We start from the raw sequence: 20,039 nt of genomic DNA, 5'->3' as shown, positions 1-20,039 counted from the left end.
GCCAATCAAATGGCATTCTCAGTTACAAATTTTTCAGATTTTCGAAAATTCGCAAAAAATGATGATGTACCCCCTTATCAAAAATGCGAAAATTGGCCATAACGTTAATTTTTCAAAAGTCTATTTTGAAAAATCGATTTTTCATATTAAAACCAAATAAATGGCTCTAAACCGATTTTAGATGGGTAGTATAGGTTGCTAGCTGTCCAAAACAGTCACTCTTCTGGCTCTACCTCTCATTTTGACCAAGTTACAACAATAGGGCGTTTTAGGAATTTTTGTATTTGTCAAATCTCCAAAAACCCAAAAAAGGCACCTGAAATATCGGTTTTTGTATCAAAACCTTGGGAAAAAATGGTCACTAGATAGAATGTCATACATCGGCGAATTCGTCATTAAATTGCCAATCAAATGGCATTCTCAGTTAAAAATTTTTCAGATATTCAAAAATTCGGAAAAAATGATGATGTACCCCCTTTTAAAAAATGCGAAAATTGGCCATAACGTTAATTTTGCAAAAGTCTATTTTGAAAAATCGGTTTTTTTATTAAAACCAAATAAATGGCTTTAAACCGATTTTAGATGCGTAGTATAGGTTGCTAGCTGTCCAAAACAGTCACTCTTCTGGCTCTACCTCTCATTTTGGCCAAGTTACAAAAAAGGACGCTTTAGGAATTTTTGTATTTGTCAAATCTCCAAAAACCCAAAAAAAACACCTAAAATATCGGTTTTTGTATCAAAACCTTGGGAAAAAATGGTCACCAGATGGAATGTCATACATCGGCGAATTTGTCATTAAATTGCCAATCAAATGGCATTCTCAGTTACAAATTTTTCAGATTTTCGAAAATTCGCAAAAAATGATGATGTACCCCCTTATCAAAAATGCGAAAATTGGCCATAACGTTAATTTTTCAAAAGTCTATTTTGAAAAATCGATTTTTCATATTAAAACCAAATAAATGGCTCTAAACCGATTTTAGATGGGTAGTATAGGTTGCTAGCTGTCCAAAACAGTCACTCTTCTGGCTCTACCTCTCATTTTGACCAAGTTACAACAATAGGGCGTTTTAGGAATTTTTGTATTTGTCAAATCTCCAAAAACCCAAAAAAGGCACCTGAAATATCGGTTTTTGTATCAAAACCTTGGGAAAAAATGGTCACTAGATAGAATGTCATACATCGGCGAATTCGTCATTAAATTGCCAATCAAATGGCATTCTCAGTTAAAAATTTTTCAGATATTCAAAAATTCGGAAAAAATGATGATGTACCCCCTTTTAAAAAATGCGAAAATTGGCCATAACGTTAATTTTGCAAAAGTCTATTTTGAAAAATCGGTTTTTTTTATTAAAACCAAATAAATGGCTTTAAACCGATTTTAGATGCGTAGTATAGGTTGCTAGCTGTCCAAAACAGTCACTCTTCTGGCTCTACCTCTCATTTTGGCCAAGTTACAAAAAAGGACGCTTTAGGAATTTTTGTATTTGTCAAATCTCCAAAAACCCAAAAAAAACACCTAAAATATCGGTTTTTGTATCAAAACCTTGGGAAAAAATGGTCACCAGATGGAATGTCATACATCGGCGAATTTGTCATTAAATTGCCAATCAAATGGCATTCTCAGTTACAAATTTTTCAGATTTTCGAAAATTCGCAAAAAATGATGATGTACCCCCTTATCAAAAATGCGAAAATTGGCCATAACGTTAATTTTTCAAAAGTCTATTTTGAAAAATCGATTTTTCATATTAAAACCAAATAAATGGCTCTAAACCGATTTTATATGGGCAATATAGGTTGACAGCTGTCCAAAACAGTGACTCTTATGGCTCTACCTCTCATTTTGACCAAGTTACAACAATAGGGCGTTTTAGGAATTTTTGTATTTGTCAAATCTCCAAAAACCCAAAAAAGGCACCTGAAATATCGGTTTTTGTATCAAAACCTTGGGAAAAAATGGTCACTAGATAGAATGTCATACATCGGCGAATTCGTCATTAAATTGCCAATCAAATGGCATTCTCAGTTAAAAATTTTTCAGATATTCAAAAATTCGGAAAAAATGATGATGTACCCCCTTTTAAAAAATGCGAAAATTGGCCATAACGTTAATTTTGCAAAAGTCTATTTTGAAAAATCGGTTTTTTTTATTAAAACCAAATAAATGGCTTTAAACCGATTTTAGATGCGTAGTATAGGTTGCTAGCTGTCCAAAACAGTCACTCTTCTGGCTCTACCTCTCATTTTGGCCAAGTTACAAAAAAAGGACGCTTTAGGAATTTTTGTATTTGTCAAATCTCCAAAAACCCAAAAAAAACACCTAAAATATCGGTTTTTGTATCAAAACCTTGGGAAAAAATGGTCACCAGATGGAATGTCATACATCGGCGAATTTGTCATTAAATTGCCAATCAAATGGCATTCTCAGTTACAAATTTTTCAGATTTTCGAAAATTCGCAAAAAATGATGATGTACCCCCTTATCAAAAATGCGAAAATTGGCCATAACGTTAATTTTTCAAAAGTCTATTTTGAAAAATCGATTTTTCATATTAAAACCAAATAAATGGCTCTAAACCGATTTTATATGGGCAATATAGGTTGACAGCTGTCCAAAACAGTGACTCTTATGGCTCTACCTCTCATTTTGGTTACAACTAAAGGAATTTTTGTATTTGTCAAATCTCTATAAACCCAAAAATAACACATAAAAAATCGTTTTTAGATCATAACCTTGGGAAGAAATGGTCAATAGATGGAATGTCATATATCGGCGCGTTCGTCGTTAAATTGCCCATCGAATGGCATTCACCGTTATTTTTCAGTTTTTTAAAATTTTGCAAAAAATGATTTGTCAAATAAAAAAAATCGTAAAAAATCCTTTTGTTTTTAATTGGACAATGTAAGACTCATGGTCATATAGATTTCTGTGATAAGATGCTCTATGAAACTGAACAACTGAAAAACCAGTCGACTGTCCAGAGGTTTTCAAATCCATGTGATGAGTAGTTGATATTTTCGCAAACGTCTTTGTAAACAGTTCAAGTTCGGGCTGGGGTCAACCCTATTTTGGGAGTGGGTACTCAGTGGCCATCGGCACTGGTACTTCTGGCACTTTTGGCGGACTTTGACTGTGACCCAATGACTGGGGGCTGACCACGAGTGCGAGTCCGAGTGCGAAGGGCAGGAACCTTAACCAAAGTGTGAAACCGCAAAAAACATCGGTAGCCGATGATGTCGGGGGACAAAGCGGCAGCCACCAGAGGCGGCGGATCAGGATGTGAAAGGGGGTCGGCTGGGGGGTCAAGGGGGGTCAGCAGGGGGGTCAAAACGGGGGCCAGGGGAACATGGGGAAGCGGCTACGTGAGCGCACGAAGAAAAGCGCAAGAAGCCCAAGCCCAAGCCCAAGCCCAGGAAGCCCAATCATCGTGGCGATCATCGCAAGGGCAATTGTCGCTGCTGATGAGGCACGAAGCAAAATCAATTTGGCCCAAGGAGCCGGGCAAAATAACTTGGTCAATTACGCCGACCCCAGCAGCGTTGCAACACGGCTATAAAAATTGCTATATTTATATATATTATATTTATTTATTTGACAAACATAAATCCTTTCTGAAAAGCCTCACTTCTGCCCTTTACTAAATTTAAAAAGAACAAGAATATTTCTTAACTTTGAAAAATATGTGTAATGGAAATCCATTAATTTTATGATTTTTAACACAAATTTTATGATTATCATTTAACTCAAAACAAACTTAATAACTCCAGAGAAATGCAATTTCCTAAAAGAACTTTATAATATTTAAATATTAACTTTGGCTAAAAACAAAACCCAATTTTCCATGCAAAAAATGAACAAAAATCGTAAACGTAGCCCTGTTTTTGCTCAGTGCAGCAGCAGAAACAGCGAATGCAAATCATCTGAAGGCTCTTGATTTCCACGCCTCTTTAATGCCCCGCACGCGGCCTGCGCCTTCCGAGTACCTGAACTCCGACTTTGTCAATGAGCCCACGTTCCGACTCCGAATCCGATTCCAGATCCGAAGATCCGAAGCTGGCAGGGATCAGGAACTGGTCGCGACCCCGCTCCCAAAAGTTGACGAACGCTCAATTTTACGCTAATTCGATCAGAATCAAAATCAAACAAAATTAGCCTTTCCACAGCCGGCAAAAGCGATGATGATCCTCTTACACTGGTCAGCAAAGTTGGGAAATGCGATTTTTTATGATTTTCTCACAATTGTATTGATTTTATAGAATATAACATTTAAGATATGTGTATATATTTGCATAAATAAGTTCCAACTGCTTAAATATTTATCTTGCTTTTTAGAAAAATAGTTTATAAAATGTTTTTATGTTTTTAATATTTGAGTATGTTATTTTATTTCTCAAATCTTGTCTCTTAGAGCAACATGACAAGTAATTACATTTAATTTAAAATAAGAATTATTTCTGTAGAAACATTTTGAGATAAATAATAAATCATTAAAATTGCAGTTTAAGCAAAAGTAATCCCTAGTTATTAAATGTAAACATGTATAGACCCTCTACTAAAAGAAAATGTAAAAATATTAATTTCCATATTAAATTAGTTTTAAATATTTCAAAAATTCTGCATAAAAAATGGGTATACAAATAGTAGGTGTTGTCTAGTGTTTTGATTGTGATTGACAATGATGATTAGGAGTATTGGAGTGATGACGCTGCTAATGATAATCATGATGATTGTTGTTATTACTGCCTGCTTCTGCTTCTGTCTGATGTTTTCAGTTTGCAAGTCGCAGTTTTCAGTTTTCAGTTCGCAGTTTGCAGTGGCAGTAAAAATACCGAGACCCCAACTGAGCATAATTTATTTCCTGTTTGGCATTATATGCATCCCCATTATTTGTGCATTCATCAAGAGACGAGTTTGGGTTCGAGTTCGTAGCCAATCTGCATTCAAGTTGCTCCCTGCACTGCGACAAATATATACCGAACAGCTCTTTGCCAATTATTGTTATTATGGTTTCACTCTTCAGATTGTTTTATGTTAGGACAGTAAGGGGAAATTACATTTTTAGTTCCTAAAACAAATATTTTTAGGTGCCGTGATGGAAATATGAATAAATAAAAATACATTTCTATATTATATTATATATATTTTGATTTTATTATATATATTAATATCTTATTAACTCAAATAGGGTTCATTTAAGTTGATAAACCTACTTGGTATTAATATAGTATTTATATATGGAATACCTATTTTCAGTTCCTTATAAACTTTAATAATTTTTTTTCAAAGCATAAATATAATAATAAGTTGAATTTTTATTTCCATAAACTTTATGTGATTTATATGAAGGTGCCACTAAATCACTAGAGTTAAAATATGCATCCATATATTATGTATATATAATATCAAAAAGTCCATTAGACTTATTTTGAAATTAAGATAATCATTTTTTTGATGCTTACTTTTGAACACCTTAGGGATGTTTGTTTATTTTTATTAATTAATTTTATTACAATATTTTTTTTATACATATTGAATTATGTATGCTTACTTATACGCACATGACTTTTTGCGCAGTGTGATTTGATGTTGCTGCTGCACTTTTCGGTAGTCGCCGCGCGCTAAATTGTGGCCACCGAACGAGGGCCAAGTCAAGACTGGAACCTGGTCCACTGGCAAACTGGCAAACTGGCAAACTGGCAAATGGCAAACCCACTGCCACTGCCACTGCCATTGCCATTGCCATGGCCTATCAATTGTCAGCAATTTCGCGACTGCATAAACTTGAAAAGAGCGCAAACAAAAAAAACGAAAACTACATGCCGACCGACCGACCAACTGCATAAATATGGCGACTGGCCGACGGAAATGGCCGTCGCGGTTGCAAGTGACAAATAGCCGGACAGCGTGGGGCTAAGGGGGGCGTGGCAGTGGGCGACAGTGAACCAGTTGACCACCAAATAAAGACCGCGAACATATGTTTCTGGCCGACAGGAATATGGCCAACACCAAACGCGAAACAGGAGGCTGCACTTTTGACCCCGAAAAATTATTTCAAGGCGTACTCCGTTCGAAATTGTTATAGTAACGCCAAGTGAACAAATCGTTTTACATACATATATAAAATATTATTTTGTATATATAATAACAAACTTATCTTCTTCTTCTTAATTTAGAATACAATAAATTCGATTCGAAAATTATTTGACAATTTACATTAAAACCCCATTGAACTTCAAAGGGAATCAAGAGCTTTAAAAGGATATATATTATATCATAAAAGTCTGGCCTAAATTAAAGACCAATTTTTGTTTGGCTTTACACTTTAGTAAAGCTTTAAAAATTCTGATTAAGGTATATATACATTTTATTTAAGCACAATCGATTGTCTTAAATTCAATGCCCTAACTGCCCAAATTCAAATTCAAGTTCCAAATCGACTTCAGACAGCAGCAATATCAATTGCACTTGCAGCAGCAACATCGTAGCAACATCGTATCAGCATCAGCAACATGACCCGAGGTGGCGACACTTTATTAAGCTTTAAAACATTTATGGAATGCAAATTTCACTCAGCTGTTGCTCCTGGTGTCGATGGTTTGTCCAGGGATCTGGGATCCGGCATTTGGGGTATTTTGGGGGATTTTGGGGTATTTTGGGGTATTTTGGGGTATTTTGGAGGGAGATGGACCAACAGCTTGGCTGCAACTGCAACTGCAACTGATGCTGCATAATTTAGTTGACCAATTTACACTGCAACCGTTGGCCACTGAGTGCAACCGGAAATGCAGGCACCGAAAAGGCCAAAGCATTTTTGTGGCCGTTCCATACACACACTGGTAAAAAAAACGTACTAACTTTAAAATTTTAAATCTTATTCGCTATGATTTTATTATTATTTTAAATATATTATTATTATTATTATTTATATATAAACTATCAAAATTCTCTATTTGACTATTTTTGAAATTGATTTTAATACCTGAAAATGTAATTTAAATTTAAATTAATAAAATGCAACTATTCTAAATTTAATGTTTTTCACATTAGTTTCAATATTTTAATTTTATATTCATATTATGATTTTATATTTCATTTAAATATCATACATACAATTTGTAATTCAATAGTTCGATATTTATTTTACTTTTACATTTTTTTTTTATCAGTGTACACAGTGTGTGTGTTTTTATTTTCATCCTTTTTTGGGGTCGACCGCCTGCACTTGACATATTTACTCTCAATGGCCATTTGTAAATCGTCGTTTCTGGCTGAAATCGGAAACGGGATGACATGGCTTAAAAGAGGTGGGGGGGGGGTCAGGGTCAAAATAGCCAATCAGTTAACGTTTATCTAGTGCGATAATTAATAGAGGACCTCTTCTCCAATAAATACAGTTTTTATATATAAAATAACGAAAAAAATTACTTATTTATTACCAATAAAGGCTTAATTATATTTATAAATAAATTAATTACACACTTATGCATTTAAATGGCAATTGAAAAAAATTGTTAAATATTAAATCCCTTTGTAATTAGCACACTAAAACAATTTTTAATAAGCACACTTCAAATGTTTACTTAGGGATAGTAGCAATTGCATTAAATATGTATTCTATATAATTCATCAAATTGTATCAAATTTCATTAATATTTCAGCATTGCTTCATAACAAATAAGAAAAATTCTTGCATTACAAGTAATTATTTATAAGATAATTTATTTAAATAAATATATTGAAGACACATTTTTGTATTTAAATGGCAATTAGACACTAAGATATTAATTACAAAAATTGTATTGAATATTTATTCTAAACAGCAGTTATAAAAGTTGTTTTTGAAAGTTGTTTTTAAAAGTTGTTTCTTTAAGGTTGTTAAGTTTTTAACTATAATATTTGTTTATTAATATTTGAATAGGTTTTATGGATTTAGGATGATATTACAATAAACAAGAGAAAATTGTTCCCTTAATTTATAAAATGATTTATTTTAACAAATAAATTAAACACACAACTGGTTATTCATAATTATTTCAGCGTTGTACAAATTGTAAGATTGCCAGATCCGTTTTTTCTTATGCCATAACCATAAGAATCTTATGAGGTGACCCCTAAGCAGTGGTGACCCCTAAATGCGGAAATGCAGCAATGCAGTAGCTCCGAGCTGAGAACTGATGGAGGTTTTTGTGGACCAAACTAATTCCAAGTGGTTGCTAACACGATTAAAAACAAATTTCACCTACGCACAATCTCCCATGAAGTTCGCTGCCTGCCATGCCATTAACTCCCTGGGATTGCGTGTGCACTGCACAAAATCTATTTGTCAATATTTTAAAATAAATAAACAGTGATTTATAAATTTATTTCATTTCGTCAATAATCGTTTTGATCATGTTCTTTAATAGTTGAACCTTAATAAGAACTTCTTTAAACATTCTGATTTCTCAATTGTGATTTCGACATTTAGGAAGAGGTTCAATTGTTAAATAGCTAAAACCCCAACTTAATTGAATCAAAAATAAGACAGGTTTTTAAGCGCTTAAAGCAAAAATTAGAATAAATTTCAAATGAGAAATAAATAAACGTGTAAAGAGGTCTTAGCAGAAAAGAAATTAAACTTTTACTAACATCTAAAGATAATTTATTTCTTATTAAATGTATAATTTATAGCAAATTAGTAATTTACAAAATAAATAAAAAATGTGGTTGCAATCTTAAGCAAGAAAAACTCAAAACAGCTACCACAGCGTAGAAATCTCTTAGAATTCATTACTTGCAGTATTTTTAGCATTTTTCTCAGTGTAGTCGCCTAACGCACACATGGCCACATCTGGCGGACGTGTGGCAGACGCACATTTCCGCAGAGAGAGGCGCTGCATCGAAAGCCTCATCCTCATCCTCATCCTCATCCTAACCCAAATCCATTTCCAAAGAGCAGGACATCGATGGCCGCTAATGCTAATGCTCGACCAACTCCGGCAACAGGTGGATGTGGGTGGAGTGGGTGTTGTGGGTGGTGTGGGTGGTGTGGGTGGTGTGGGTGGTGTGGGTGGTGTGGGTGGATGTGGGTGGATCTGGGTGCATCGGGAGCTGGTAAACAGGTGGACCTGGTTGCACCGGAAATGCGGATGCACGAGATCGAAGGTGAGCAAAAACTAAAAGCTCATTTGCAGCTACTTCCGCTGCTAAATGAAAATGCATTTCCTGCTTGTGAAAGCGTTTAAGGTCAGTCACTGAATGGTTGGCTTTTCCCCACTTTTCCAGCAGACAGCAGATAGGAGTTAGGAGATGGGAGATGGGAGATTTTTATGCAAAATGTTGCGACATCTGTAAATGATTTGCTGCCATTAGAAGAAGGAGCCATGGCTAACTACTTCCTTTGCCAACGGCAGCAACTTCCGGCCAACGGCAAAAGTCACCAAATGCCGTAGGCTCCTCCATGGGACCCAATCCTCCTGTTCCTTTGAATCCACTGTTCCACTGGAGATACCGATTCAGATGCAGATGCAGATCCAGTTTCTATTTCTGTTACTGTTACTGTTTCACATTCACATTCAGATTCAGATGCAGAGGAACCTGCGTGCTAGCCGCAAAATGCGTTCCGTTCGCATCTTCCGGACTGCAAAAGGGGGCCCAAGAAAAAATGGCAAAGGTCCATGGAGCGCACTTCTTAACAATGACTATGGTATACACTTTAAAAATTTATAAAAAAAAGAATATAACAAGATCAACAATGTCTGGAAAAAATAACCATATAATTTTATCTAAGTAATCTATTTAATTTATAATAAAATCAAGTAACTTGTCAAAAATGACTATTGTATACGCTTAAAAAATGTATACAAAAAAAATACAAAAAAATTAACAATATTTGGAAAAATCAACCATATAATTACATAAGGCAATATATATAAATAATCTACTTAATTTAAGTTAAAATTACTATTATCATTACAATTTACATTACATTTACAATTTTTAAAGAAAAAAAAATTGGTTTTTTTATGTATGTATGCTAGCATAGTAACTGAGTACTCAATTTTAAGTGAAATAATCTCTTAATTTTCTCGTTCAGTTTAGTGCTGATACATGTTATTATTTCAATTTCGAAGTTTTTTATTAAAAAGAAGTATTAATTTTAGATTAATTTGAAAATGTAAATGTATAGAATTAAATGTACTTTTGAAAATATGTTGTCAAATTAGAAGGACTTATGCATCGCAGTTGAAGTAACCGCATCCATGGAATAGAGTGCTCTGTTTTGGGGTCTCTTCTCTGTGACTTTTTCGTAGCCCAGGGGCTTCAGCAGAAACTCCTGCCCCCAATTTCCATGGGGCTTTTCCTTTTGGCCGGCACCGGCGGCCATTTAGAGTGAGAAATTGACCATTAAAACAGACAGCTACACATGTTGACAAAATGCGAACGCGACTCGGAAGGGTGCCTGTATTTTCTGGCTTTTCTGGATGTCCTGGATGTTCTGGGCACTGACTGCCCCAACTCCTGGTTGAAGGTCCTGCAACTCAAACACCAGAAAGGATTCCCGGATTCCTGGACCCAAGAGAATCGTTGTCGTTGCCAAGTGCTGCAATTCTCATTGCGATAATCAAATTGTAGGTTTCGTTGTCTGCTCACCTAAATTGGGGGTCCGAAAGGGGGCTAAGAAGGGGTTGAGCAAGGGTTAAAAGGGGGCACCCTTTCGATGGGTGCAAGTGCAACTGGAACTGCAAGTGCACATCCGGTGCGTTTTTGCATTTGCAAATGGGGGATCCAACTTGGCCCTACAAGTTGGCAAAGGAACCCCAAAAAAAAGGACAGCAAAAGTCAGGACTGAGCTACACTGGCCGAAAAATTTGCCTTAAAATGGAGAATAAAAGTGTAAACTATAAAATGGAAAAAAAAAGTAAGCTCAATTTTTTGATGGCTTCAAAAAATCACTGTTCAATGCAATACCGTTGTAATAAAAATAAACTTGTTCCTTAAAATGTTTGCTCTTGGAGTTCATAACTTTACGATTGTTAATGAATTACAATTAAATTGGTAAGAGATTATTTTTCCATGTCATCCATTAAATCTTTATTATTCTGTTTTCCTTTTCTCCAAGTTTTTCTCTTTTAGGTTTATGAAATTGATGATAATTACATTTCAATTACTTGTATGTAGTAACATTTTTGTGATATAATAATCTTTAATATTTTTTTGTGTTCCCTTTTGTAGTTAAATTCTTTATTTGTTTCAAATTTTTCACTTTTCACTTTTCTCTGATGATTAAATTTTTCTTATAAAGTAACTCACACAATTATTCTCAGTGCACGAATTGAGGTGCCTGTGACAGGACAGAGCACCCTCTGCATCTATTATGTGAGCCAATAAATAGAGGTAGTTAAGAACCATGCGGTTTTCGGCCTCACTTTTCAATTTGAAAAATGCCCTTCGGCCAATTCCATCCCCACTTTGCCACTTTTGCCACCTTTTCACCCACCTGCTCTTTTGTGTGGTATTAATAGAACACCTACGGAATGCATTTCGAAGAATTCGCACGCTTCTACGAATGTTGGGCCGTAAAAACCGGACTAGCACTGGAAATTCTTGTAAATAAAAATCATATAAGGGCTTTGTCAGGTCAAAGTTTCCGCGAAAATTGTAAACACACCTATTAAAATATTATTTTAGTTATAGCTATTAAAATGCAAACGCTTAAGCTGTCAAAGTATTCAAAAGTTCTACTAGAAAAAATCTTTACAAGTAATTATTACTTATACGTAGTGTTGGCTGCATTTAAATATTATTATTTTAAGCAATGTCATCTGTTAAAAAATGTTTATTATGTTAATTTGTATTTAATTGTTAAATATCAATATATTCAATAATATAAATTATATACAAAAACAAAAAACAAAAACTATTATTAGTGTGGCTTTACTTCACATGTTTTATTTTATACACTGGTCATAACATAGTAGTAAGTCCAAATATAAATAATTTAATTTAAATTCAATTTAACTTGAAACCATAATTTACTTTAGAAAAAAATGCATTTAAATCAAAAAGGAACTATTTTAATTCTAATATATTAAAATGTTCAATAGTTAGATACATATTTTTACAATTGCATTTTTTATCAGCTCAGATATTTAAGCTGCTTTAAATAAATTAAGCAAACAATATTAGAGTCCGCTTTATATAAACACTTTATATTAAACCGTTTAACCACTTCAAATGCATGCTAAATTGATTATTCGAGTCTGTTTAAAGAATGCATAAATTACAGACACACTTTCTCTCAACAAACTGTCTAAAATTCCCAATTAGCGGGTATTTTTTAGTCGCATTACCCTAGAATTAAATGCTCTTTGCAGCTCTGCAGTTGTAGTTGCTTTTTCCCACACCTCGGAGTCGAAAAATTCCCCGTTCGGCGAAATTATTCATATGAGTCAACTTGGCACGCGCAAGTGGCTGCGACAGATTGTGATTGCGAGTGTGATTGCGAGTGTGATTGCGAGTGTGATTGTGATTGTGATGATTGAAGCACCCGCTACATCTGGTATCTGTATCTGTAGTACACTATACTATATAGTATGTGGTCCCTAACCTACCTTCGCCGATTTTGCAGTGCCATTTCCCCCCGCTTTGCTCTTGGCCAGAAACCGGTTTTTCGGGCTTTGATTTATGTCTGCGCCGCTGTGAATGGACGATGAATGGGCGGCTTGAAGCCAAAATGACGAGGTGAGAGGCCGCCAAATTGGCAATCTCCATTTGGCTCCTTCGCGGCTCGTAACCCGGCAAAGTTGCAGTCAACCAACGACCAACTCGACTGCGGTTGCACCAAATATCCTGCGTTAATTGTTAATTTGCATTGTTGTTGCACTGAGCGAAAACTTGCTTTAACCTTACTTTACCTACTACTACAAAGTAAGTATTTCTGGGAAATTCATTACAGAATTTTGTTTATATGCCAGATACTTTTATAAAGTATAGATACTGCCACTCCAATTCGTTAACTTAATAAATTTGCACTACTTTTACTTTACTTCCTTTTTTACTTACTTTTTGCTTACTTTTTTGCTTACTTTTGTGCTTACTTTTTTACGTACTATTTTGGGAAATGTCATCATCCTTTTTATCAAATAAAATTATTTTATTAATGCACTTTATTCTTTGCAATTTACAATTTAATTAGTTTAGATACTTTCATTCTAACTCCGTGAACAAAAAATATATATTATTTTAAATAAAACTAATTTATCAAATTTTTTTCTATGCAATTTATAATTTTATTTTTGATTGGTTGCCATATACATTAATCAAGTCTTGTTTATTTAATAATTCTCTTTAAATTATAAATTTATTTCCTAGTTTTTATATATACAAATTACCGTTTTTTTATTTTATAATAACACTTTTTAACTAATTTTTGAAATGACATGTTTTCTTGCAGTGCACTGCTGCTTTGGCCAACTTTGTTGCCGGGGCTTTTGCTTTGGATTTACTACTCTGCGGCTCATTGATCGCGAATCGGGCCTCGCATACAAATGGGCAATTGGGAATGGCGAATAGAGAATGGAGAATATAGAATGGGAGCCAAGTTCATGGATGGATCTTGGTGGGCTTGGGCTACGTGCACGGGCTTAGATCGCCGGATCTGGCATATATATGCTATATAGCTGGGGTACTGGGGAGTCCGATTCGATTGCGTTGTCATCAATCGCGAATCGTCATTGCTGTGATTTGGCGGATGATTCACTGCCACATCGGTTACCAATTCAGGGGGAACCAAGTGCCAATTGTCACTATTAACAGCATTAACAATATCGGGGTATTTAAGCACAGGCCAGAAAGAATTCATAAATTATAATTAACAATATATATAATAGCATCATCAAATAACAAATTTTTAAGTTGACTAAAAGTAATTTTATATTTTCTGGAGTTTATAATAATTCAAATAGCAAGTATTATACATAATTTTTACAATTTGCCAAAAATTATTTGGTATAATAGAACCAAATACTTAAATTTTATTAACAAAATATATTTGTTATTTTCTATAGAAATAAAGAGAAATCTAATAATCGCATAGCTATTATAATGTCATGTTATATTTACATAAAATTATCTTTATTACATGATGGCATTTTAAATATATTAATAAACTTGTGTTTTTTAACAGAGCTATTTTCAAATATTTATTTGATGAATATTCGATGATTAACCAAAAAATAACGCTCATAGTTAAGTGAATCATGTTGCTATTAGCTAAAAACTAAAAACTTTATATTTTTTTGATATTTTAGGTCTTAGATAAAACATTTCCTCTAGTGCTTATGACTAGTTTCTATTAACTTCTCTACCTAATATGTAAATCATATACTTGTTCTTAAGTCTCGTAGAGTAATTTTCGTTCGAGCATTACTTTTCTGTTGATATTGCTCGATTGCGCCATATAAACAAATGAGCTTGGGTTTTACCAAAACGTGCAGCAAATTCTGGCTGATATATTGAGTTCATTGGCTTATCAGAAGTTTAAGATTATGGCCTCTTGTTTTGGGCTAAATTATAATGGAGAGGAAGTAATAATCAACTGCTGAAGATAGACAAAGCGTTATTTTTACTGTCAACAGTTTATTTATTTTGCCAATTTGCAGCTGACCTAATCAAACCTGACACTTAAAGTTTAGATTTTTGTAAGATTTGTCAGGTGCAATTTAATACTGCAATTAGAATGTCATTCAACAGTAATAGACAAGTCATTACAACATATTAAAGTCAACATATTAAAGCCAATGATGAGTAAATAAGTAGTCATTTTTCATATATCTTATTATTTTCAAGTTTTATTGAATTATTTAATACAAATTGCTGGTTGACCCCCATTAAATTTTCGTATTTGTCTTGACCAAATCTATTTGACCATTTCCCCCGAAAAATGTTCCCCACTTTTCCACTTTCACCGGCTTACACACACACACCCACTCGCCAAGCGGGAAAAGTCATTTTCATTTTTCAATTAGCCAACAAATAAATTTGTTTATCCCATTTTCGTTATTTTGCGTTGATATTGCAGTGCTGCCTATTATTTTATTTGCATTGCGTATATTTAATAAGCGGTTTCGAAATCCCAGCAACAACATCAAAGCAAATGCGGTTGTGTGCAAAACAGCAATAGCAACAATAACAACAACAGTATTGGCGGGAAATAAGATTTAAATTAAATGGAATGAAATGGGAAATACCCACTAGTTGGTTTTACAAATATTTATCTATTTGTTTAAAACATTGTTTTGTAATTTCATTTAGAAACTTAGTTTTTTTTTTTGTTTCATTTTAAGACATTTTTTGGGCTTTAAAATAAAACAAAAATAAGGGATTTAGGTTTTTAAATACTCGCTTTAGATTTAAGAACTTATTATTTATTTTTACGAACGTTTTTGTACCACATTATTTACCACTTTTAAAACTTCCCGCTCAGAATTTAAAATACCCCCTGGGTATTTGAAATAAACAACAGCAACAGTGGCGAAACAACGGGAACAACAAATTGGTGCTAAAATAATCAAAAGGCTAATAAAGTAGCTATAATGATGTGGCATCAGCAGCAACAGCAGCAGCAGCAGCAGCAGCAACTAGCAAACGCTAATCACTCGACGCGGCTTTTTTGGGGAAGCAGGGCGCCAGAAAACCGCTAATCAAGTTCACAGGTATCCCAGTGCCTCCCCCTTTGACCCCTGACCCCTGGCCTCCGGCCACCTTTTGACCCCGCCCATCGCTCATCGACGCATCATCGAAAGTTGCTGGCGGGTGACAGCAGCAACAGCAGTTACAGCAGCAACAGCAATATCGCTGCACAGCAACAACAACAGCAACAACAGCCGCAAGGGTGACCGCACTTTCGCCCACACCCGCCCACTCTGGTGGCCACCTCATGACCTTCAGAGAACGGTTGCAGCGCGTGCACTGAGAAAAACAGACAGTTTTAAACAGAATATGAACACACAAGCACATCAAAAATAGATTAAATAAGAAAGTGCAATATTCACAGAGAGAAAATTAAAATAATTAATAAATATATAGTTAAACAACATTAAATTTGCTTACAAGATCATAAATTTAATCAATATAATAGCACTTAAAAAGTCATATATAACCTTAATACTGCTAAGAAAGATCAAATGCTTAATGAAATTCAGATCACTATAATAAGCAAATAGTGTCTTACAGAAACGTCCTCAATAAATAAATCAATTATTAGAGCCAAATATTTAGTGTGGTTACAATTGACAAGAACATTTATATAGAAATAATAACACATTAAAAAAAAGCATATATATGTGATCCCATTTAATAACTTCAAACCAATTAAAACTAAAAAATGAATGACCAAATAAAAATTAAAAAAACTAATAAAAAAAAATTGAATTAAATTTTGCCTATTACAATAATAAGAAACGATATTGTTTTTGTAATTGGCACAAATATTTTTGATTAACTTTAAATGTGTCTATGAAATAGGTTGATTAAATGTTAAATATGTTTTTATAAATGTCTCACAGTGTAGGTATGTAAAAACCCCTGAGATGACCGCTTATCCCTCGGCGTGTCACGAACTGGTAACCCCCGCACCATTATCCCATTTAAATACCCCTTTATAATCATATGGGTATCGATATGTTCGTGAATAATCCGTGAATCAAGGGGCATTCGCATTATGCTACCGTACTATATGTGAGCCAGCATGACTAGAGCTGATTCATTTTCCTGAAGCTCCAAGTCATCTTGGCCATCAGACAAAGGATTTATGGACTCATCATCTACTTTATACTTTATGCGCAGATCTTATTCATTTTGCGTCAGATGATATTAATAATATAATAGTAATACTCATCAATCGAAATGTTTTAGATGGTCAGCAATTTTTAATAAACTTATATCAAAGAATTAGTACAAATGCATTAGAATTTAAACCCTATTGAAATTACCCTTTTTAAAAATATAATATAATACGGAAAATTAACCTCTCTAACAATATAATATAATAAGCAATATTTTCAACTTAAGTCATGTTTTATGAAGTCAATTAGATCAATTAAATATGTGCGATTTCCCTAGGCTCATTTTACCTTTTTCAACTCAACTTTTATTTACAAAAGTAAAACTTTCTTCAAATTCCATGCAACATGTGTACTTTTTAAATTAAACATTCTTTGAGTAACAAACATGTATTTATGTTTCACATTCCTTCAATTAATTTGTCCCATTATATTTGTACCTGCAGGTAAGTTACTCAACGAAAGTTAGTTTTGGGTCCCATTAGTTTCAATTTCGTTTTAATTAAGCCAGCATTTCATCTCCAGTTGAATCCTCCCGGCGAGCGCGCTGCGATGCCAAAAAGCCATCTCATTTGCCCATTTACCCATTTGACCCCATCCTGCACCACCGCCTTTTTTGCCCTGCCGCCTGTCGCTGCGTTTGATGCGTGTCTGACACATGCCAACACATTAGTCGCCGACCGCCGGCCACGCCCCCCGGACCGCACTGTACCGCCACCGCCTCCAAAAACGTGCTCCTCTATGGAGCTTTTTGTCGGCCAGCGCAGCTAATTTCATTTGGTGCAAAAAGTCGAAAAAGGCAAATTAGGCAAAGCATAAAATTTACATACGAAATCGAAGCTACAGATTGTAGGTGCACCGTGAGAAATTACACACTCCCACATGGAGTAGCATGCTAAAATAATGTGAGATTTGGCGAAGGTAAAACAAAACCATCAAGTGATCCACAAAAAAATTAAACATTGGCTATGTTATTTGAAAAAAATAAACTGTGTTGGCTATACACCTAAAAAAAAACTAAAAAAAAAAATCAAACTTCACTTTAGTTTTTAGCAATTAACTTGTGAAAAAGATTTTAAAAATATTTGAATATTCTAAGAAAATCGATACAATTTTTCTTTCAGTGTGGCCCTGATATTTGGCGAGGTGCTAAGTCTGAGGCCCTGGACCAGGTGTGCCCCACAATTTGGCGCTGTGATTTGGCATTGGCCGTGCAAAAAATCAACTTTTGGCCTGCGTGCCGCCAGCTCCGACAACATAATGATACCCCGCCCCTTTTGACACCCTAACGATCTATATATCTATATGGGCCCCTATATTAGGCACCCGATTGCAGGTGTTAAGGCCATGTTAATATGTTACTCATACGCGGCGTGTGCCGTGACGTCAGAGTGACGTAGCTAGGGAAAGCCCCCACTCGTCTGGGTTTAGTCCAAATCACATATCATAAATCGGCTAAATTGGCTAAATCGGACGTTCATAAATACTAACTGGGTTAACGGAGAAAAACTGGCCAGCAAAAGTGTTCGATTGGAGAGTTTTGTCATAGGCCAGGGTCATCGCTTTAAAAAAACACTCGTATCACAATACTATATAGTAACGCACTTCAGTGCGGCCAAAAACCCAAACATCCACTGAATCACTTTGGGCCTTTCAACGCAATTCCGCTGACAAAAAATAATAAACAGAGGACAAAAGAGAAGCGCTGAATGTGACAGAAGAGAACTGAATGTAAAGAGAGTCAGTAACGGCTTAATTACACATGTTTTTCATTTTGAAGTCACCTGAAGAAGGTATTAGTATTAGTATTTATAATTTTAAAATTTGTATTTAATTTGTTTCTAAAATATATGGCTAAAACGTTACAACAGAATATAATAATAATAAATATTAATAAAGCCGCACTTCAGAATTTGCTGATGTTAAACTAATAGTTTTACTATTTTAAGTTCCATAACTGTAAAAGTTAAAAAGTTGTAATAAGTAAACTTATAAAAATTTAATATAAAAAGTTTAAATAAAATAATTTCAATTAAATTTGTGTAATTTTTCATTCAGCTCAAAAGTTGCAGACTTTTATTATTATTTCAAGCAAATAAAACTAAACAATTTTTAAATAGTTATTTTAAATATAACTGTTATTTTATTCAGACGATTGCCAGCACAACACTTACTCTTATTTCTCGCCATTTCTCTTGTTTTGATGCTGCACTCTTTGTTTCTCTTTTTGTGGGTGGTTACATTTCTGCCTTCTCTTAGTGTTTTTTTGTTCTTACTTTTTACTTGTGTTTTCCTCTTTATTTGTTTTTTTTTTCAGCTGAGTGGGGTTTTTTTCTTTGATTTTTGTGTGCTTTGCGCACACTTGTGGGTGGCGCTTAACAGCTCGCTTGCTTGTCTTTTGTTGTTGCTCTCCGTTCCGCTTCGTTTGATTTTGTTGTTGCGGATTTCATTTTGGTTTATTTGCGGAAAACACGCACCCCAAGCGAATAACAACAAAATAAAACATTATTTTAGCTCGCTTGTCAGTGTAGTGAAATTCGCATTGTAAATAGCACAGTTACCGTTACGTTTACATCTACACTTGCATATACCGTTACTGTTACAGTTTCGGCTTAACGGGGTGTCAGAGCGAGATGGCACTCGTCGTTGTTTTGTTAATTTTTTGCCATTACTTAAGCTGAGTGAGGGAGAGAGAAATGACAGCTTTTAAGTTGCCTTTGTTACTTTTGTGTCATTTTTTTGTATTTGGTCATATCAAAGCTAATGAATAAAGTCTCCAAAAAGGATGAGGGAGCGGGATAGGGCGATGACAAAAAGCACCGCCTTTCTCTGCGATTCTCAACCAAAGTACCTGTGTGCTCCCATTGATTTTTATCTTTATCTTTATGCGTAATGTTCATTAAGATGATTCACAATTCATTTGATTTGCTAATTTAAAGGTTAAACGCGATGAAATTGGCCAAATCTGGTTGATGATATCATATCAATGATAAAGCATAATTTCCATGGAAGACCCACTCATAACTTAAATTGGTTTTTCTTGCTTTTTCTTACGACAGAACTATACAATTTTAGGTGACTAAACATAGTCATAGAGAGCCATTAGTTAAGGCTTTTAATAAAGATTCAAATTAAAATTGTGCATCGTATTGTCCCTATGGTATTCTTTTTTTAAGTGGGTCAATATCCTACGTCTATCTTTAGCTCACCTG

Source organism: Drosophila elegans, unplaced genomic scaffold (genome assembly GCF_018152505.1).
Source record: "Drosophila elegans isolate 14027-0461.03 unplaced genomic scaffold, ASM1815250v1 contig_149, whole genome shotgun sequence".
Lineage (NCBI taxonomy): Eukaryota > Metazoa > Arthropoda > Insecta > Diptera > Drosophilidae > Drosophila > Drosophila elegans.
Note: the sequence above shows the minus strand (reverse complement) of the source record.